At 42.0% G+C, this 22,349-nt stretch overlaps 1 protein-coding gene and 1 long non-coding RNA gene across 2 annotated transcripts in view; one reads left to right on the top strand and one right to left on the bottom strand.

The window, feature by feature from the left end:
• The window catches only part of spock1 (SPARC (osteonectin), cwcv and kazal like domains proteoglycan 1), a 97,633-nt gene that overhangs the window by 19,443 nt on the left and 55,841 nt on the right, over positions 1-22,349 (top strand). The gene's annotated exons all lie outside the window — the stretch shown is intronic.
• Positions 950-14,641, bottom strand: LOC125007903. Its single transcript, XR_007112817.1, has 3 exons — positions 12,562-14,641; positions 11,820-11,963; positions 950-9,882 (listed from the first exon to the last, which is right to left on the bottom strand). It is a non-coding gene; the product is annotated as an uncharacterized LOC125007903 (long non-coding RNA).

A 22,349-nucleotide genomic window follows, 5' to 3' on the forward strand; every position in this document is an offset into this window, starting at 1 on the left:
TTCGCTCCTAACAGCCGTAGGTTCAGTCTACAACTGACTGGAGGTCTGAGCATGGAAGATGCCAAACAGGCACAATCCCAAGTTAACTTCTTGTTTCGCCGCAGTAAAACATTATGTCTCCAAACCTTGTGCTCAGGTTATTTTGGCTATTTAAAATATGACAAGGTTGTTATATAGAATATATTCCCATAACCTCCAGAACTCATTGAACTCCTTTTGTCCAAACAGAGTTTTGAAGAGATAATGCAAGGGGTAAAAAAAAAAAAAAAAAAAGAACCTTGAAATTTTTATTCATTTACCTTTTTTTTTATTTATCAGTACTTCTTCCAACAACAGCCTAAAAGTGCAATTCTTTACTCCAGAATACAATCTGAACCAGCAGGCTGGAAAGTTTATTTATCAAGTGGAGTCTCATTTTTTTTCCCCGTCAGTAAAAACCTCTTCTTTATATCTTGGATGGATGCTATCCAAGTACAGTAATAGAAAGTCTCTATCAAAGGCCACGGTTACTGATGGTGCATAAAATTACATTTTTCAGAGTAAACTGCAATATTGTCAAGTGTCCTTGGTCAAAGCAAGAAAGATGAGCTGGACAGAACCAGCTGGGATCTGAAACCAAGCAGCAAAATCATTATTCATTTAATCACCCGACATAACAAAAGGATTAGTCGGTATAGTTCTTCTAAACCATACACTAGAAATCTATTTCACATAGATTACAGTATGTAGAAAATATTCTGCATACTCTTCAGTATGAGTCCAGAGCGCCATTAAATCTCATTTGATTTTTTGACAAAAGTCCAAGACTAAGTTTTTTTTTTTTAGACAGACAGACAGACAGACAGACAGACAGACAGATAGACAGATAGATAGATAGATAGATAGATAGATAGATAGATAGATAGATAGATAGATAGATAGATAGATAGATAGCAGGAGCATACATTAAATGAGCCGTCTGTCCCTTCCACTAGAGTATATACATTTGGTGGATATTCATATATAGGATTCTGTGAGTTATTACATTTTGGACTTGCTGGTGCTTCAGAAAAGACTATTTTCATCTCTCTGTGGCCTGAGCATCTCCAGCACCTCGACTCGGCTTTCCACTGCTCTTAAATGGTGCTGAGAGGGGCTCATGTGATTTGTCCTCACTAAAGCTCATCCTGACTCCACTTATTGATTCGGTATTCCTCCCACCGATGTCACAAAAACTGTTTTTAAAAAAAAAAATAAAAAAAGACACCCACTTGTGTTTGCACCTGGAGGTTTCGCTTGCACCCAGTTACAAGCTGCCTGACTTTAAACGTTGTAAATAACATCATACGGTCTTAGTGTTCAGCCTTCTTTAATGCTCGTCACTGCGATGATTTTGGTGTAAACTCACCACATGAATCAGGAATGAACATGCACTAGCTTTGTGTATCGCTTTAGACAGATGCACCAAATAATGCCAACAATGCTATTTAAACTACTGGGAATGAGAACATTTGATTTTTCATGGTGGTATGGTCTACGCTCAGTTAGCTTACTTCAAATAGCATTATGTTTAGCACTGTAGAATGCTAAATATCGTCTAATACACAAACAACTCACATAACTAATATTCTTTACTGCTACCAATAGCTAACCAGGAGTCAGCGTCTGTATAGCTTAAATTACATTCATAATGATCTGCACCACATATTGATGGTTGCAGTGGTAAGGCTATAAATGTTGAGCCTGACTGGTGTAACGTACTGCAGGAGACCATGCTCGATCAATCGTCTTCACATAACAGCCTGTATGCATGTGCCTCCGACGTACAGCAGAATAAATATTTCCAGTGCAAGTTGAGACCAGTGAAATATTTATGTTATCACATATTACGGCGTACAAAGCAGTCGGGAGAGATACCGGCCAAAGGAAAAATAGTACAGCGTGGGCGGAGAGTAACGGAAGCAAAGCCACCGAACACGAGAGTACGAATTCCAAAAGTGACAGCCCCATTACCGCTATCATCCATTAATAACCAGCCCGGTCATTAGTGTGAGAAATGAATCCGGGCGCTCGCGGAGACAAACAAACACATTGCTAATCTCCGGTCTCCAACTGAGTGTCAACAACCTGACATAAATGAGGGGAATGGAAAATGAGCTCGGAGGTCAGATGGAGGGAAAAAGGTACGCGGGAGCGAAGAGGCCGGTCGGCTTTCTTCAAGAAGCCTGAACAACGGCAGCTCAGTCATTACTACTAGAAATGAGTCCTGGTGCACAGAGTCTAACAAATGTAGTGCTGAACTCGAGGCTCAATCAGAACGCCATTCAACAGGTGCGTGTTTGGGATGAATGGTAGTTAAACTGCGAGGGGGAAGTGGCCTGTGGTCTTTGCCGCGTGTCGTCATGCTTCATCCAGTCCACGGATGGAATCAACAACTCGGACGTCAGAAAAAAAAAAAAAAAAAAAAAGCTTTATTCTTCTTAGGCTCTCCTTCATCTGCACCTTCTTATTTTGTGCATTATCATTTTGTCCTTTCATCCGTTCTCCTGTTTACGTCCGCCCGCTGCTAACTTTCTATTATCGCTCTTTTTTATATGCTTCCTCCATTATGGAACCAACTTCCCACAGGCGATTCTTTCCCTTTCTGTTTCTCAGTCGGTTTTTCAGTCCAACAACAGATTTCCTGCTGATGGACGAGAACAGAACCTCCAAATATATCCATCTTTGCCTGAGGGAAAGCCGAGGAGATTCTGGAGCCTGTAGGAGCCCTAGGCAAAGCGTATCCAGCTAACAGCTAACCAACATTACAAGGAGGGAAAAAAAAGTGTTTTAAGTGTTAAAATTAGTTGGTTTTTTTTGTGTCACTTCTAATATCAACAGGTAAAACTATTGATATGGCAATGTGTCTTAATTATTTAACTACTAGCGTATTCAAGTTCTTTGAGCCTTCGAACTAAGCTAACAAGACCTCTGGCTGCAGTGGGTTGACGTAGACGTGGACATCACGGGCAACACAGCTCATCTTTTCTCCACTCTTCTTTGTTTGTTCACTCCTGGAGGGATCATTTTTCATCATTTTGAATTGAGCACTGTTGTCATAGTTCAAAAATGCCACGCACACAGCATGCAACGGGATTAAATATCCTGGGTTATGTTGAGTAGAGTCTCAAAGGGAGGTCTCCTGCTGTTACTGGGGACATAGTGACACAGTGACACTGGTGAAGTTTTCAGTTCTTCAGCCCTCGTGGGGCCACAGAATCCACGCCACCACCTATATAGGCAAGCTACAGTATGTTGTGTGTGTGCATGTGTCAGTTAATGGCAGCAAATTGCATCCAAACAAAGGCTGCAAATGTCACTTTCTTTATGACATGATGCAAGACAACATAATTTATTGGTCCTGGAGAGCGTATTAAAAGTATTACTCTATACACACTATACAAAAGCAAAATGAAATGCAACCAACTGTTTCGACACATCTACAATAAAGCCTCACTACAAGTGGGAATTCTGTTTTTTTTTTTTTTTTTTTTTGTCTTTAATTGTACATTCAGTCCTTCTCTTTGTTGCCGGCAAAAGTTGTAAAACTGCAAGTCTGAGTGAAAAATCCTGCTGTGAAGCAGTGTGTTCAGCAGGAGCGCGTCGCACTACTACACTGCTGCGTTCATTTCCTGGAGACACTGCTCTCCTAATCCTAAATCTTTGTCTAATTTAAATCTGAGTCAAATATAATGGTTCACATTATGGGAAGTAAGCACCCGCAAATGTGAACGTGTAAACACATCACGTCCCCAACACCATATGTAACACAAATGTACACAAACACAGACACACACACACAGCCAGACTACTTCCCTCACAATGATGATGTCTTGAAGCACCAAATTGGTGTCAAACTTGCAGCTGCGACGCCGAGCGCACACTCCTGAACGCATTTGCGCGCGCGCACACACACACACAGGACGGTTGTTTTGATCTGTTTGATTGTGCTGCAGAGTCTGTAGTGGATTTATGTTTAGAGACAGGCTGCTGCCTTATTACTGTGTTGTCATCACACCTACGGAGACGCTCGTCTAGAGAGGTGATGGCAATTAAAAAAAAAGAAAAGAAAGAGAAATAAAATGTTGATGACAGGAGCAGAAGTGTGGTGTGTGCGCTGAGTGCGATGAGCTGGAGGAATGCAGTAAGAGGAGGACCTTACACATGAGGACCAATCACATCGGCTGCTCTCAGCCTCTGTAACTGCAGCAGACAGTTTTGTAATGAGCCAGGAGAAGAAGCCAGGCCAGGCTCTCATCAGAAAAAAAAAAGAAAAGTGTGTTTTATTAATTCCGTCTGTATTTTCTGTTTAATTAAGTGATTAACGTATAGATGTATGGAAGCTTCCATACAGCCGTATGCGGGTATTTTTACATGTGCCCAATTATTCCAGTCTTGCCGACCACGTTTAATTTAGAGGGAATACATGAGTGTGCGAGATTTAACTACAGAATAATTCTCTCTGATGGATGTCAGGAAGCAGGACGGCTCCAGCGCGCGTGCAATTTCACACTTTAATCTCGAATCGGCGCCGAAAACACAGAATCTACAAGGACCTTCTTTTCTTTGTAATTAATTTTCAAAGTACACATGCTGTTTGACTTGCGTTGTCAAATCACACACTGGAGATGGAAAAGCACCCCGTCGTTGTGCAATTGCTATACTGTTCAGTCGGCGGAAAGGATTGACTCGGAAAAGAAAAGTTGAATCGTGGATGACTGTATTTTTAACAATGAGCCATTAATATCGACCGGGGCCTCAGCTGGTTTTAACACATTTACTGGAGTATTTAGGTAGGAGGGATTTATTACACATGCTGTGAACCAGAAGCAAAATATAGTCACATGTTTTAAATGTCTGTGTGTGTCTGCGCGTGCTCCCAGAGCGACTGAAGCTGGAAAAAAAAACGACTCTTTGTGCTCGCGTTCGCGACAAAAAGTTGCCTTTAAGGGACTGAGACAAAACATTAATTTCATGCCAGACGGAGAAGTGAAACTGCACGTCGCAATCTGATTTGCATAAGCACCATGGTGCATTTAAAGCCACGGCGTCACCAAGCATGCTCAAGTATTAAATGTTAAAGTTGTGTCAACTGAAAAGACAATTGCAGCCGCGTTTGTGCTCCTGTTGTCTTTTCCCCCGCCAGGAAGTAGCAAAATGGCGCCAAACGTGTGCGCGGTGTTTACTTCAGGACCTGGATGATAAATGGCACGTCACATCACGGTCCTGAAGGCACGCAATTTCATCCCACTGTGAACTCTGTAAATAGCTGCGATGACAACGAAAACTCAACTTAGCTCTGGCTGCAGCAGAGCACACGTTGTTTTTCAGTCACAGAATCTGGAGCTGCTCCCGTTTGAATCTAAACGTTTGCTTCTCGTTTCTGCTGCATTTTATATTTCACCATATATTTCTTAGACGTGCGTTCAGGCTCTACGGGGCCTCTGTGTTGTGGGTAGGTTTGCCCACTTGCTGTGACGATCCCACCGTCATTTACCGCAATTCTGTCGGTGAAAAGCCACAGCGGTGAAACACGTCCGCGACAGCAACCGTGAGAGAAGGAAAACGGATGCTGAAACATCCAAATATGTTTTTGGCACGCAGTGAGTTAGCAGAACATAATGATGCCCAGATTACAAAAAACAACCATAGATTTTTCAAATTCTCCCTTTGTTGAGTGCATTTTTAGTTTAAAAGTGCATAAAGGACTTCGGCAGTCGGGGGGGATTTAATTACACTAAACCTGTCCCAGTTTACGAACAGGCCAAATTATACACTAAATAACCTGCGGTTGCTGCCAATGGGATTTTAACCCTGACGCGCCCAGATAGCTTCTGATCTTTTTCAGTTTACTTTCACAAACAGACAAAATAGACCAAAACTCTTCAGGGATGAGGACTATCATTTGTTTGTCCACTGGCATCATGCAGCCCTCCTTTGCTCAGTTATACTTTCTTGAATGTGCCCTCTGAGCACCTCATGTCTGTAGCTGGCAAGCGTTCAAAATAACGTCTGACAACATGTTGGAAAGGTCTGAGGTCTTGAAGCCATTGTAGGAAAAGTTAAGCAAGTTAAGTACTTGTTGAGAAAGTAGCTCAGACGTAACATCAGATACGTAAGCAACGTGCTTGTCTTCCTGGCAACCATTCGTGGCCGAACACTTGAGATGTTATTTTAGGAGTCTCTCGTCTGGCACGTTTCGAGACTTTTCACTACAACTGTGGAGGCATCCGGAAGACTGCCACGTTTCAAATAAGTATTACATACAGTACATATCTGTCCTTTGGTCTGCTCTTGAAGCCTGATGATTTCACTTCCGTTATGGTGTTTATGCACCATACGTCACTATAAGGCGCATAAATAGTGGATTGTCCTTGAGTAATTACGCAAACAGTTGTGGCATGTGGCACAAGCAGTTTTTTTTCCTTCTCAGCGCTCCACACCATCGATCATTTTTTGTAGACTGTAAGCATTCCCCCTGAACGCAGGGATTCTTTTTCGTCTGGAGCAGCAGGTGCTTCACTCGGATGCCTCCTCAGTTCTACTTCATACTTCCCAACCACCGCAGATGGTGAACTCCCTGTAACTCCGAGATGCACCTGTAACTCTTTCCTCTGCCTTTTCAGACCTTTTCATGCACGTCCTTGCTAGAGCTCACCGGAGCTGTCTCCGCTGCTGCGATCGCTCCCTTCTTCAGCTCTGGCACAGTCACAGATCTAAAACGCAGCGCTGCCGGCACCAATGCAGACATCAGATTTAAAACTACTCTAATACTGAGAATTACAGATTTACCTGGCGCCCATTGGCGTAATAAGCATTGGCATAGCTTCTTTGACATGTCACGCACCATCGCGTCAACATCTAATAAGATCTATAACCGAGTTGTTTTATAAATACTTCATAAACGTGACGTTCGCTGGGTGTGTTTTATCTGTATCTGAAACAAGCCTCAATGATGCAAAACGCGAAAGCATGGTGCTGTCAGCCCGCAGCCATATGGAGCTTAATGTGCTGTCATCCTGAGAGATAAAAGAGAGCTCAATGACTTATCTACACTTTTAACAAGTGCACTCCAGAGAAATTATGAGCTCCCTTTCATCCCCAAACAAATATCTTCCTCGCACAATGCACGCCGGGCCTCAAAAACATTCTGACACATTTCCCTTTTGTGCGCGGCATCCGAAAACTCTCTTTCTGCCGCTGTGTGAACTTTAACCTCCGCATTGTGTTCCGTTTTGTTGCGAGTCTTGACGGTGTATTGTGTGACGCTCACCGCTGGCGCTCTTGGGGCACTGATTTGTTGAGACTAAAAGAAGCAGCCGTGCTGCTGCTGCTGCTGCTTTCGTGGTCAAGACTCAACCTGATGAGAGCTTGGATACGTCAGCTGTAGCTGGTGTAACATTACACACTCTGGCCAGGACTCACGGCCACATTGATCGCGAGGATTGAAAGGCGTTGGAACAAGATGAGACTGACGTAGGAAAAGAGTGCGCTCAGCTTTGGCCGTACAGACCAGGCTCCAAGAAACCGTCCAGATTGGCTCTGAGCGTCGCGCAGGTAGGCAGATATTCCACCCATCTAAAAGTCATCAGCAAAAGAAAGAATATATATGGCCCACGCGTCCTTGAAATTGAGGCAACGGCAATAAATGCCACAAATGGGGCTCCTGGCACTCGTGGAGAAGTTGACCTAGATGTGGATTCCATGCTGTTCCCCAGCACGGTCATTCCAACCGGCTGCTTCACGAGCTGGTCGGGCTCACGGAAACTATGAAATTATCCAATGGAAAAACATTCCCATTTGCAAAGCCGTAGGTGGCAACTGTGTCGGCATACTGTTGTCTGCGTTTAAGTGCGAGCTGTGCACTCGCCGCATCCGCTGAACTGACTCCGGGAAGACGACGTCCCTGTTCACACCTGACATTAACATCCATTTAAAAAAAAAAAAGTGATTCGATCACAAGTGGGCAGACTTCAACGAGTGAGTTCACACCTCGCATTAGGAGGCCTCTCAGGTGACCCCCCACACCACACCTCCGTGCTCATATCTCAGTTCTGTGCTCTGTATAACAAACACCACATTTCCTTTTGCAAAGACCAACTACACTGTTGTCTGATCAAATCTGTAACAGCAGTGAGAGCAAAATGTTGAAAGATCAGAATGTTTCCTTTAAAAATCTGCTCACTATGGGGAGTGTCTACTTAGTAAATACTGATCTTTTAGTGAATCTACAAAAATGTAACACATATGACAATAAGGACAAAATATTGCAAAACCACAACAATGCCAACCATTAACCTACCCTTGTATATTCAACACTTTACCTTGGCACACACGTGCTGGCATGCACACTTATTACACGTCGCAGTAATCACACAGTCTCACACTGGCTCCCTACACGCTGTCACATTTAAAAGTCTTGAAAAAATAAATGCCATCTTTAAAATGGAGATAAATACCTTCACATCCATTCACTTAGTTTTCCACTCTACCAACAGCATTTTGATTAGCATCCCTGTCAGCTTTATGATTATGATGCCGATTATGGTGATCATAACTGTTGTGATTATGGTAATGATGATTGTGTTTATGATTACTCTGCTTATCGACTGCGGCCGTGTCACCGAAGAAAGCTATGGAGTCTCTGGGAGTGAGAGGAAGGGGAGGTTCAACCTGTTCCAAAGAGCGAGCGGACCGTCTCTGTGGGAGGTGTGAACCCCATATGTTGGGTTTTTGAAAAGGGAATTTCAATTTGGCCCGTGATTAGGTTAGGAGGACTTGGAAGTTTGTCACACAAACAAATTAAATAAGTAATAGAGCATAAGCACCAACTTAGATATTTTAGTGATTACTAAAAAGAGATGAATATTTTATTTTTAAACAACCATACTGATCAGTTTATGTACATGTTGTAATTTATTATACTGAAATCCCTCTTACAACTGCAATTGCTTTCATAACAGTGGCATTATTGATTCCCTTATCAATTCCTTCTGTGAATTTCTGGTTTAGAAAAAGTAGGCGTCCGTGGATTCGTGTAAACAGCAGTTTTATTGAGTTTCTAAACCCGGGAACAAATAGAAAACTGGTCACTGGATCCTCACTAGCACTGCTCCGCTGAGACTTAGCGATAGCTGCCCCTGTTGACAGGAGACTGTCTCTCGGTATTTAATTGTCCACAAATGCTTCAGCTCGTTGGTGGTGTTGAAATTACGGTGCTGCACAGGTCACACATCGCGCGTTATAGTCCCTTCAGGTGACGCGAAGCCACACTTTCAACCGTTTCAGTGAATGACGTGCTTTGACGTAAACATTCTTCTTTTGTTTTATAGCAGTTGGCAAACAACTTTTAGGTGCATTACCGCCACCATCTGGCCTGGGACGTAAAGATTTGGCACGAAAAGAATCGATAAACATGAAGGCTAATGATATCGATGAAATGAACCCTGATGCCCATCCCTACGCAACGCCGTATAGAAGTAGCAGCCATGGTGTTTTGCACCTATGGGTCAGGCCAGAAAATGATCTAGATTACAAGAGAATGCAATATTGCCCTATTTTAGAAAATGATGTGAATACACGATCAGAGTAATAAATCTAAATTGAGCATTAAGGCTTACATTGTAAATGTAGCCTAAGTAAGATTTGAGAATAAAAAACCTGTCGGTGTATTAAATTAACTATTTTATTGCTTATGATTTTAACATTTACTTGTAGATGGAAGAGTGTGCCATTACCTTGTTCAAAAGCAGCGTAGACTTTTATTCAGCCCTTAATCCAACAGTATAAAATTGCCATCATGCTTACTGCTCCGTGCAGAGGGAAGACGTGATTCAGAAGCAGGGGAAGTCAAAGACAGGGCACCTGGGGATGAGTGGTGAGAGAAAACAGAGTGTAATAATCAAAAAACGGCAGTTTCTTCCGCGGAAAATATTCCTCTTGTTTCACACATGGTGCCTTGTGAATTGGGTGCGAATTGCTGTAAAGTGCACTCTTTCAAGAAAAGGATTTATCCGCTCGCACAAACACACGGGCAGAGGTGGAGACCCACAATCACAACAATAATTTGTGGAGGAACAGAAGAGCGTAGTAGAGGAAAACAAAGGAAGGAAGCAAAAAAAATCAATCCAGTAAATGCCTCTTTATGCAGAAGCTCAAATCTCGGCAGCAATTAGGAGGAGACAGAAGGAAATGAGGTATGGAAGTGGGAACGGATACATGGACGTAAATGGACGGATTTTGCTGTCAGCTGGATCTTCAGAAGGGAAAAGAAATTAATTAGAGAATCAGAAAAATATGACAACAGCTATAATCATTGTCTTTAACAACAAATACCGCAATACGTCCCAAACGCAAGTGATGAAGACTATATTTTATCAGGAATTCTTAGTGGGTCGCGTTTATTTGAAGAGTCTACACATCGCTCACTTGAAACCCGCAAGTTTGGCTTTTTCGCATTCAACGGCAAACCTGCTGTCTCTCCAGGAGACGGATGCGGATCTTGATCATTATTCACAGCGGCTCTTTAAACGCGGAGGACCTCACAGAGCGGCTCCCTGCTCAAAGAGTTTCTGGAAGCGTTATTAAGCTCCTCCATCACCCTGACTTGGAGCACTGTCTCAGCACCACGACAAAGAGAATGCGTGAGCTCTTTACGCTCTTCTCCATCCGAAGCAATTTTGCAAAGCACTTTACGCGCAGATGATTGCAAAGATTCATGGAGTTCTCCTCAGAGGAGAGTGAGTGGATTACATCAAGCCTTTACCATCTCCTCAGTGTCTTTAGTATGACTCTCATTTTTTCAGTCTAATTATACTGATCTCCTAATTGCACGGCGAGAGAGGAGGATCTTAACAGAAACATTTAGGCTGACTAGACTGATCTAAGTGGGTATGAAACGGTGACTAAGCCCCTGAACTCTGAGTGTAGGAATATAACGTTTTCCAGGGAGCAGCTGGGGAGACTCGAGTTGATGGCGCGTGTAAAAGCACCTCCTCTGCAGCACGGCTGAAAGACAACTGACTGGGCTCACATTATGGTTCAGAAGTGAGAAAAGAGGGAGAGAGAGAGGAGTGAGAGCTTTTACTTACCAAAGTAAGTTCACTTTCAGAGGCCATGGCAAAATTCAGTATGCTTAACTTCAGGAATAACCCAAGAACAACTACAAGGTTTTTCAGATCGTAAAATATGGATCGGAATATAGCAGCAGTCATCGTGTGGAAGGAACCAATCATCAATCTCTGGGTGCCATTTGCTGCTTGGGTATTGTCTGTACATCCCCTGTTTCTGCCAATTTATTCTTATCCTCGAGTACAAAATATTATCCTCCCTCGCGCATCCTCCACACAAGTTTAAGTTCATCATTTTTCTGTAAATGTTTCTTTAACAGCTGCAAGAATGTGGCCAACAGACTTCATAGTCTGCACAAACTCTTATCTGATTTATTTACATTAATAAAAATGTAATGGAGGTCAGGGGTCCCATTACCTTTTTATGGCAGAGTGGCTCAGTTTGTGGATGAGCGGTGCAGAACACTGCAGTTAAATGAATATTGGCTTTTGTTTATTTATTGATTTAAGTAGCCCGCACTTTCTGGAGGCATTCTTTTTCTGGGATTATTGGAAATTTTGTGACAGAGAAAACAGAGGTGGTCGGTCAACCTGCTAGTGTGAAAGGGGAATCCTAACCAGAACTGTTGACGCTTTTTCTCACCAGTGTTGTGTTTGTTAGCTCAAATGTTTCAAATGTTTATCCTAATTAGCATTAAATGCTCAGCCTAATAAAACAATGTCGGCAGTCACCTCTTCCTGGTTGTCTCCACGTGAACCAAAGAAGCGCTGTAGGCCCAGCCACCTGATTCAGAGCTCCTCCTCCAATGGACCAAACCATTGCAATAGAGGGTACGCACGTGACGTCACAGCAAGTGGTCTCCGTGGTTACAGCCACTGTGGGGCAAAAAGTGACAGTTAAGCATGTGGATAACCAGCGATAGTTTGAATCACGGGCTTTACAAAAATCTAAATTGTAATTTAAAAAAAAAAAAAAAAAAAAGAGAGAGAGAGATATTTTTACAGATATGCCAAAGTAAAGAGAAGTGCATGGATCGTTATTATGAGGAAACAACTGGAAGCCAGGCACCGAAACCTGGTGTTGTGGTTCACATTAGTGTCAGGTAATATTAATTTATGCTGTATTTTTTGATTTAGTCACACCTTAAGTTACTTCTTAAGTTACGTTCTTGGGGCTGTCAGATAAGTTTGTCGACGTTGTTGTTGTTTTGGGGTACTTACGACAGTAACTATGTCAGTACCAACAATAAATAACAATAAAACAATAAACGGAATATATGCGATCACTTCTCGTCATCCTTTTAACGTCCGGTCGGACGCTACAGTTTCGTATGGCTAACGTTTCTTTTCGGTAAAGCTATTAGCGTTAGCATCTTGTATTTAGCCACAATTAACTTAAACTAACTGAAACTGAGGCTAATCCACTTTTCAAATTCCGTACTAGTTCGTATGGATCATTTTCGAGTCCAATTACCTTTAATTTGATCTGGTAATCCACGTTTCCCCGGTCTCGCTGTATTTACTGATACATTTCATTTCACCATGTTTTTGACGCTCCGGGGGGCGTGGCCCCGAGCGGCAGTGACGTCAATGCATACCCTCAATAAGTAGTGGTGCAACTAAAAAGACTCGAAATTAGTTTGTGTAATTATGTTGTGTATATGTTATTTATTTATATCAATAAATATTAATATAAGTATGCGGGCAGCGTTGGGTTTATGTAAGCATTTATGGTTTTGACACCATTTAAGTCGGCTCTTCCAGCTGATCACGTGTTGCATGGAGGGAATAAAAAGCAGGTAGTTGCTTTCAGCCAGATGTTAGTATTGCTGCGTCATGGTGGAGTATGATTATGCAAGTTTATCAGCACAGTCTGCATCTACATTAACTCAGTGCCTGATTCAAAAACACAGGAGAAGATACAGACTTGAACCTTGCTGTAAGTTCAATACTTTGTTTATTCTCACTTACTGACCCTAACCCTACAGACATATTTGCCCATAGTTCATTGACATCAACAACTTCTGTTGATTAGTCCATGGTGCAACCCATTTTAAACGGATATGGTACCGGTAATAAATAAGTTCCCAATGTTTATCACAAAGTTAACAAACTGACAAAAGTTATGTTTACTTGAATTAAGCTCAGGTCACTGATGTGGCTAGCGAAGCTCTTTCCACTGTTTGCTTTTGCCATATATTCAGGATTATTGTCCTGAAAGTGGAGCACTAATGGCTTGGACTCCTACGCTGCTGACCCAGTGCAGATGAGAGCACGCTCAAATTAAAGCTTAAAGTCAAACACTGTAACTGTGCAGGGTGTAACCAAAAATATATGGATTTCCTCGTGTTTTCTGACTTTTCACTGACTTTATATTATCGTAACTATGGTGAAAAACCATATACGGTTAGTATATGATCAGGAATAGTCGCAAAGCCTTGTCTCACCTGCAAAGGGCAACATAATGCTTCCATCAGACGGCGGAAGCAGTGAGAGAGCTCTTCTCCCATGAGGGCTCATTAAATCAGACTTTTTGTTTTGTTAAATGAGAATAAAGAAGAAAGACTTTTCTGTGTGCCCTTTTCAAATATGACTCAAATTGGAGTAATACTATTAGCAATGCACTCCCTAAAACAATTATGCAGCACCGAGAGTTAGAATATAATAATTGCACTGGGTCATTGTGTCACCCCTGCAGAGCGAGCAAATCCTTCAGCCAATCAGTGCAGTGATCCCTCGGTTGGAAGGGCCAATCCCCACGAGGGCTTGTTAGGGACCTGATGTTGTTTGTTTGTCGAAGGAGAGGGTTGAGATAACAGCAGGTTAGGATGATAGCAGGTTCTATTTCAGTGTCTTTTCTGCCTAAAGCAGACAATGTTTGGCCCAAGTTATGCCTCCCTCTCTGTTTTTCTCCAGGCATTAGAAGGGCAGAATATTATTTGAAATGATCATATCTGTATGTTGGTATCGACATCATCAATTACTTTCTGAAAGATAAAGAAATGTTATCATTTAACAAAAGAAGCCAAAGATGGAATGCCTATTTGTTCCCCAACACAAGAATTAGATAAATGATTTGGAAAATAAGATTATGGATATCAACAGAGATTAAAAGACTGATTTGTGATATTTTTTGGTATGAAATGCAACAGGAACAAATTCCAGTGCAACAAAGTTTTTGCTGTTGTATAAACGGGAGAAATGTGTTTGCTATCGCCACATGGTTCATTTAACTTTCTGTTAAATGTGCACTTTAACCACCAAATGAAACCATCTACTGCATTTTCGTCAACTAACCAACCAATCAAATTCATTTCTCGTAGTTACTTTGCTCATGGAAAAAAAACTGGGGAACTGAACTAACCACTGTTTTACTTTATATCGACATAGTTTTATTAGTTTTATAGGTGCACTTTGTATTTTTCTTTTCTCAGCTAAGTGATGAATGGTCTATAAAACGTGGAAAATGGTAACGAATGCACATTAAAATCTCTAGATGAAGATGAAATCTCATCAGCACTTAGATTGTCTGACCTGTTGTCAAGTTAGGTTCTCACATTTAAAAGACATCATGTCTAAAAAAAAAACAACAACTCTAAAATGTATATAGGCCAGCAATCTTCAAAACTGAAGAGAGATTTAGTAGGGACCCCCTACCTACTATATGCGTTCTATATCTGTCAAACGTTAATTTTTTTAATTTCAAACATGTAACATTAACAAATAAAGTAAATAAACAAAACCATCCATTTTGGCCTCATTAGTTGGCTGATGGGAGCGGGCTACAATGTTACCTTCTTTTCTGTTAATATTGCAGAGTGCTTCTGGATTTCACATGGGGAATAGGCTCTCGGCCGAATGTTAATGTGGGGGAAAATTATATATATATATATATATAAATGCCTAATCAAGCAAAGATTTTGCAACCGCCCTGCAGTACTTCCAAAAAACCCCTAGGGGTCATGGAGCCCTGTTGAAGAGCTATGATTTAGACCATTGATTGTCCAATTCTTTACTGCCGTTGATTATCCTAACATTTATTATACACCATTATATTCTAGTTATTACTTATAAATAGGACGCTGACCTGCATGCAAAGGAGTAATTGCTGGTTTTAAATAACAAGGATTTGATGAAAAATGAATAGATAGTATAACGTATTATTTAATAAGTTATACTTGCTTATTATTTAATCTCATTAAACTTAATCTTTTAACAGCAGATTTCACTTTATGTCAAACAACCATGTCTTAGATAATGTATGATAAAGAAAAGAGTTTTCAAACTAAGCAGTATTGTACTAACGCGTGATGGAAAGGAGCCTTGAAAAGTGTGGAAGGGCAATAAGCGAAAGGGAACGAGTGCATTGTTTGTGTTCTTTGACGGCGTGTTCTTATTGTGATAAAGATGTTTGTCAGCTGTAGCTAACCTCAAGGAGCAGCTCTCTGCTGCGAGATCATACGCCTGCTTTATCTCTCTCTCCACGCTGCTCCTCTCCATTTCTGACTCTCTTTTCTTTTCTTTCAGTTATTTTTTTTTATTCTGCGTTCACCTTTCCGATCCGCTCCTCTCTTCATTTCCCTACATCAGCACCTTTCCCTCTTTTCTCTTTGTTTCCCTCACGGACTCTGTTCCTGAGTAAGCCTTTTAAACTCCCATGAGCCTGTGTGAAATTAGCTCCTGGCTGCTGTGGGTCATTGAGAAGTGTTTGTGTGGTGGCGGCGGTGCTGCTGGTGGTGGTGCTGGTGTCAGTGAGTACTTTTAGTCCTCTTTACTAACTTTGATCCGACCGAATGCAGACTGTCGCTGCGTTTATGATACAGCGGGCGTAACAGTGAAATACTAGAGTAATTGTCAACAATGCTGAAGGCCCTCCATCCTTCCCTCAAGCAGCAGCAGGAGGACTGGATGAAAACAAAAATGTGCACATTAGTTTTCTGTGTGTGCGATGCTCCGGAGTTGTCCTACTGGGGGGTCAGACCTTGACCTTTAACCCTCGCAGTGTTGTTTTCTTGTACAAGACGTGGCCTTTGGTGAAAAATATGGAAATCGAGGAAACCCACGATGTTCCTGAGCAGATTTTTGGCCTGCAGCTCGAGTTTGGACGGTGCTTTCTTAAACCCTCCAGCGATATTTAAATAGGACGCAATTAAATATTTTCTGCATGCACTTTTCTTTAGCTGTTGCAAAAAAAAAAAAATCCCACTTTGCTAGAACGCTGGTGAGATGGTCGATCGCAATTAATAAAATATCTTGGGCTTGTAGCTGTGGAATTATTATGTGCAGTTTAAAGCGCAACCACTCAAGTTATTTTGAAAATAATGGCTTTAAAACTGCGAACCTTAAATATTCACATTTTAAATGCTTCCTGCCCACGAGGAAAATACATTTGTGGAAAAAACAAATAATAATCCGAGCATGATATCGAGATATTTGTTTATGCATTATGCTGCAAACCGAACGCACCAACCAGCAAAAGTGGATTATATGCAGGTGCGGTAGGGAATACAGCTGAGTTCAGCCTTTACTTAGGAAAATTTAGAGTGACCTCCAGATAAACCGACAAAACCTGGACAAGCGCATTTTTATTATAACAAAAAGAAAAACTAGCGAATGTTTATTTCCCGTTCACATACAGCGAAACGCTACACGGTTTAACGTGACGCCTTGTCTGGGGCTGAGCGTGGATGTTTTGTCTGCATTTATTTGACTTGCATTTAGTTTGACAAAGCCCCGGAGACGGGCGCTCAAAGACACACATAAACATGCACGTGCAGTAAGATCTGAGAGCTCCTTCCCACGGGATTCTTTTGAAGTTTTTACTGGCGTTTAGTCAGACAACAGGCAGGCGCGATAGACTGAAGTCAGCATGGAGCGAAGGCAAATGAGGAAAAAGTTGGGGAAGAAGCGGCGTGAAAAGGAGCTGAGCGTGGGATTCCTCGGAGTGCTTATGGAGGAACAAATTCTGCAAACCTACCAAGTGGAACTGAGGTGGAGAAAAGGATTAAACTGAGCAGAGTGGTCTACAGGAAGGACATTTATCTCTCCGTCCTCCTGAGCTCTTCCCTTGTTTTCCCAGTGGAGCAGGTAGATAAGAGGGGCTGTGAGTGATTGGCTGAGCGCTTTGCCCGTCCGTGGCACACAGACAGGGGTTGAGGCATTCTGCAAGATAGAATGGCACTTTTTAAAAATTGGATAGTTTGGTAGAAGAAGTTTGTTTAGTGAATGTAAATCAGTATATTTGAATTCTGTGGGTGAACTGGGAAAGAACAAGAAGCACCCATGGAGTAGAGGCACCCAACTGTAAGCCTGCTATCGGTCCCTTTCACACTCTTTCTCCTGCATAATTTTCTCCCCTCTTTTCGTTCATTTTCACACCGCGAACTGATGGATCTCTATTTTTGGTTCTAACTGAGTTGCCGCGTGACCATATTATGACCGCCCGTGAATTTCTGCATTCTTTACCTGCGCCCTTTATCTTCATTCTGGAGCCTTCTCGCAGCTCATCAGTGAAAACGTATGGATTCATTTACACCCTGTGTGACTTTGTATTACAATAGGTTTCCTCAAATACAGATTGAAGATCCAGCCAAGGGCTTGTTACATCTGCTGTTTCTTCTAAAAAAAATCAATTTCTGCACCATTTTTAGATCAATTATTCTTGATTTATGCGCTGGCAACACTTTCAGCCGAAGTTGTTGGACTATCAGCAGTTTGAAACTTTTCCTGTGAAGGTGAATACCTCTGTTAAAGAGCGATATTAAAGTAGCAGCTGTCAATTAGAGCAGAAACATTGAGAATGAAACAGAAATTTTCCCACCAAGGTTGAGAGTTTTGGTTTTTTCTTTCCAGGAGCAGAGGAGCAGACCAAAGACTTTATTTTTCTCTGACAAAAACAGGTCATGGGAGCAGACAGCGGAGTCTGCTCATCATCGCTTAACTTATAGCTGCACACTCACTGCCGGAGTTCACTTTACAGATACACCAATCACCCACACTGGAAACCCACTAACATACAAGCTGACCTGCGGTCAAGTATTGCAGACAAATACAAAAATGACAGCATCTCTTTTTGTTGTTCTTTGCTGCCTCCTTCCGCGGCCAATCAAAGAGCCAAGGGCAGCAGACCCGAAGCGGTGTCAAGCTAATCTGGTGACACGCTGTGCTATCTGTTATTTATCACACACTGTGTCCAAGGCCCTTTATCTGCCCCCCAGACTTAGATCTACGTTGACCTCGATACACCCCCGAGATTTCAGCCAGAGTGAGGCTGAAAAAGATTCTGCTCTGACAGCCAAAAGTGGCCCGGTAGCAGCCTCTAATCTGTGACTTAGCAAGGTGCACGGAGAAAATGTCAGAATCACATGCAAAGTGCTCCAGACTGCATGTTCTTTTTTGCTTGTCAGTTTCCGTCTGCCTCTGCCTTGATCTCACTCTCTTCAGTCTTTTTGCTGTCACTGTGTTTAACTCGAACATGCGGCTCGACGGCTTCCTCTTTATCCTTGTCACATACTGACTCTGCCTCTTTTTCGGGCAGTCAGGCAGCTGTTCATCCATTTGCAAATCCAGCGACGGGCATGCACCAGTATCCGCATTTCACGGCACAGCTTTAAATGTTGGCACGTACAGTGCCAGACTCAAGTAAACATGATAGAAGTCAAAAGCATTTGCTCATTACAGTTTCTCCGGCGTGGGAACATGCTGCCTTCCTTTGTTTTGTACTAAGATCAGGCATAACATTATTACCACTGACAGGTGAAGTAAATAACACTTCAGGGTTCTGCTGGGAAACGTTTGGACCTGGCGTTCATGTGGATGTATGACCCACCTAGACCAGACCAGACACCCCCACCCCAGAGCGATGACACTCCTTGATGGCAGCAGCCATCGCCAGCAGGATGCAGCCTGACACAGACACGCACACACAAATCGATTTAGGAATGACTATAGAAAAAAAAAACATGAAAAACAGCACAAGGTGTTGACTTGGCCTTCAATTTCACTGGATCCCAAACTGATCAAGCATCTGTGGACTTAAACGCCCCCCCCCCCACTAGCCACACTGTGTTTCCAGACACCGCAGGATGGGTGGTCACAATGTTATGCCTGATCGCCGCGTCTTTATAAATATCATGCGGTGCAAATTGAACACCTTTGTTCCTGAACAGTTTCTCGGGCAAAAGAAGCAAACGGAAAATGGATGACGCTGTTGTGAAATTGTGGCATATATTTCCACAAGTTCAATTAGAAAAGTGACAGACTAATCATTCATCATCATGGCGCCACCTATTACACATTTTTGACAAGGGTAAACAGTGTTGCGCTAAAGGTGCCGATGTACTTCGACCAAAGTGTTTGTCAGATTTTTGATAAGTGTGCAACCCCCCCACCCCTTTACCGTGCGTCCTGCCCTCATTCCTGACTCTTCCAGCATTAAAACAGATGTTATTAATGGCAGTCATGGCAGGAAAAGCACAGGAGAGGCTAATTCATTTAACAATGGCTCCGTTGCATTAAGTATCCCAGTCAGCCATGGCAGTGAGCCACCATGCAAAATACTGAGGCAGTTTTTATTGATGTCGTTATTTACACCTGCATTTGGTCTGCTGTAAAATGCCAAGACGTCAGCTGTAAAAAATCTATTGAAGTCTGTGTTCGGTAGTTTCTGAGCAGACAATCCATCTCTGCCAGCCAGTCCATGCGGCGATTAGCTTGTTTTTTTTTGGAAACATTAAGCTTGTTCATGTGTGCAAACAGGTGCAACATTGCCTATATTTTTGAGTAAAAAAAAAAAGGGCGCTCAAGAAAAATAACTGAGCCCCAGCTTTCTCTGATTGCACGTTTTTCAGGCTGCCTCCGAGTGTGGCCTTTGGGTGCTGCTAATAACACTTGGTTGCCTGATGAGGTTGAACAACGTGTCGTACGAACTTGTTCTATCGAAAGCGTGACCCAGTTAAAGCCTTCAGTGCACCCTCAGATCAAAATCAACCACATTTTCTGGAATTAAACGAACTATTTGAAGTGCACAAAGGGCGCTGGAAACATTTTTGAGAGCTCGGTATCTTTCCGATTACACGTTTTTTCTTCATTGTTTCGCTTCCTGCACATACTTTTATATGAAACAGTGGTTTTACCTGAACTGAATTTCAATTCATAGAATTGTTTAATGCTCCTTTCGACCATTTAAAACTCCACGTCTCATTTTCTCAAGGCACAAAGGTTTGCTTAATACTACTTGATTGAAATATAACTGCAGATGACAACCAGTCATTTTGATAACTCAGGTGTTCGGTCCAACGTCGTTGCGTATTCAAGGTTTCCTTCTTCAGTCTTCTCCTTTGTTCTTTCCTTATTTTCCTGCAGTGTTTCAAACTATATTTTCTAACACCTCCGTTTCCTCAGTAGTATTTCAAGGGAACCCATCACTGCCTCTTCCTCTACTCCTCTTCTTTTGTAATTGATTGATTTCCATGTTCAATATCCTGCAACCCCAAGAAAATAGGAGAAAAAGTGGAAGGAAGCCACTTTGAGGGAAAAAGAGATGCTGTGAAGTGTGAAGGTGATTTTTTTTTTGAAGAGCGTGGTGATGGGTTTCCTCTCATTAATGAAGAGGAAGTGCATTTTGAGCCACATTGTTCAGTTTTTGGATCTGTTGGGGGAAATGTTCAGAGTGTGGAGAGAGGTTATAAAAATAGAAAGCCAAAGTGAGAAATAAACAGAGAGAAGAAGAAAAAAAAGAAAAAACATGTTGTCATTGGTTTACCAGATCCTTGCATAAGTTTACAGCCTGGACATAAATTGTTGTTTTAATGTTCTAGCCATTTTTTATTTTAAGCCTGATTATGAACTTCTGTGTAACAGAGAGAGAGGTGCCTTCCAATAAAGTATTTATTTGTGTTTGTTTAGCTCTCCTCGCATGCAGGTGCAAACTTTTGTTTGCATGTTCATGTGCGCTAGCCTGCTGCTTCGTCTCCTCGGCACCACATGTAATATTCAGCATTACCTGTACGTTCACACGAATGAGATGCTGCCTGTCAATCTCGAGACTGTAGACATGAATACTGGATAGACTCCAGCGGAGCTTCACTACAGGAAAGCAAACTCCCATTTCTGTTCTGCCTCTGTTCCCCTCTCTCTCCTCCATGCTTCTTGCTGAGCTCCCCTCACCCGCCTCTCTTCCAACTCTGTCCACGTCTTGTTCTTTAGTCCTCGTCTTCTCTTTCGTTTCCTCCCCTGCTCTCTACCTGCGAGGCAACCCCCTCTTTCATCCTGGTATTTTCTCTACCTTATGCGCATAAAATTATCATTAGGCCTAGTAACACCCTTCCACTCTTCCCTCTGTTTCGTTGAATTGCTTCACTCTTACTTTGTCTTCTGCGTTTGTGCACCTCCACAACAGAAAGATCCACGTCGCATATGCAAACACGACATTTCACATATGTGTAAAATATGACCGTCAAACGCTTTCGTCAAGAAATCTGAAAGAAAAATGTAAAATGGGAGATCACAATCTGCTGCTCCATTAGGTCAGTTTCATTTAGATTTATCTCAGCCCGATAATCACATTTACGTTCTAACTGATACGTCAGCAGTGTCTGGGTTTCCATGGACACAAGTATTCCAGTGAATAATCGATTAAAACAGGAACACATGAGGCCTAATGCTACTTATGTAAATGCTTGATAGGATTGTTTCTCCTGGGAAGGAATGAATATATTTTATTGAGAATGTTTGTCCCACATGGGCTTAACATCACGGGATGTCCCAGAAGGTATAGAGACGTGGTGGTAAAATAGCAAGTTGTTCAGATCATTTTATATAGTGTTTACCTCATATGATCCCAGTCAGGGGCTGGTATAAATGGGCTACCACACGGGACATTGAGGTTCAAATCCCATAGAGCATTTTTAGACTTAGTGCAGTATTAGTTGTTATAGTTACAGTAAGTGAATATTCTGAGCTAATGCTACATAATCAGATGTTTTATTAAGTTATTTATATATATTAAGTTTTATGTGTTTTTTTGTTACTATTCCCCAGAAGTTGCACATATTTTGGATGAAAACACCAACACAGTCTGTTAAATGTCTGTTAGCAAAATGTTGGACCCCTTCATGGCCTATGTCACTGTAATGTCACGATGTTAGCTGGAGGCAGAAGAGAGGGAAGCTTTAGGCTAACACTAAGGCTAACAAATTGTGACTGAAATTACGTTAAGTTAATCTGTACTTAGGGAATTCTTGTTACATGCTAGTGCTAATG

Source organism: Mugil cephalus, chromosome 5 (assembly GCF_022458985.1).
Source record: "Mugil cephalus isolate CIBA_MC_2020 chromosome 5, CIBA_Mcephalus_1.1, whole genome shotgun sequence".
Lineage (NCBI taxonomy): Eukaryota > Metazoa > Chordata > Actinopteri > Mugiliformes > Mugilidae > Mugil > Mugil cephalus.